Consider the following 660-nt stretch of genomic DNA (forward strand, 5'->3'; position numbering starts at 1 on the left):
ATCTCTTGACCTTGCGATCCACCCGCCTCGGCCTCCCAATGTGCTGGGATTACAGGCGTGAGCCACTGTGCCCGGCCTTTTTTTTTTCTTTTAGACAGGGTCTTGCTCTGTCACTCAGGCTGAAGTACAGTGTGGATCATAGCTCACTGTAGCTCTGAACTCCTGAGCTCAAGGGATTTTCCAACTTTAGCCTCCCAAGTAGCTGGGACTTACAGTCACACACCCCCATGCTCAGCTAATTTTTTTATTTTTATTTTTATTTTTTGTAGAGACAGGGTCTTGCCATGTTGCCCAGTTGGGTCTCGAACTCTAGCTGTAAGCGATCCTCCTGCCTTGGCTTGCCAAAGTCCTGGGATTACATGCAGGAGCCACTGCACCTGGCCCCAAAAGACTTCTTTCTTTTCTTTTTTTTTTTTTTGAGACGGAGTTTCCCTCTTGTTACCCAAGCTGGAGTGCAATGGCGCGATCTCGGCTCACCGCAACCTCCACCTCCTGGGTTCAGGCAATTCTCCTGCCTCAGCCTCCCGAGTAGCTGGGACTACAGGCACACGCCACCACGCCCAGCTAATTTTTGTATTTTTAGTAGAGACGGGGTTTCACCATGTTGACCAGGATGGTCTCGATCTCTTAACCTCGTGATCCACCCGCCTCGGCCTCCCA

Source organism: Sapajus apella, unplaced genomic scaffold (genome assembly GCF_009761245.1).
Source record: "Sapajus apella isolate SASKATOON/1434 unplaced genomic scaffold, GSC_monkey_1.0 scaffold12, whole genome shotgun sequence".
Taxonomy (NCBI): Eukaryota; Metazoa; Chordata; class Mammalia; order Primates; family Cebidae; genus Sapajus; species Sapajus apella.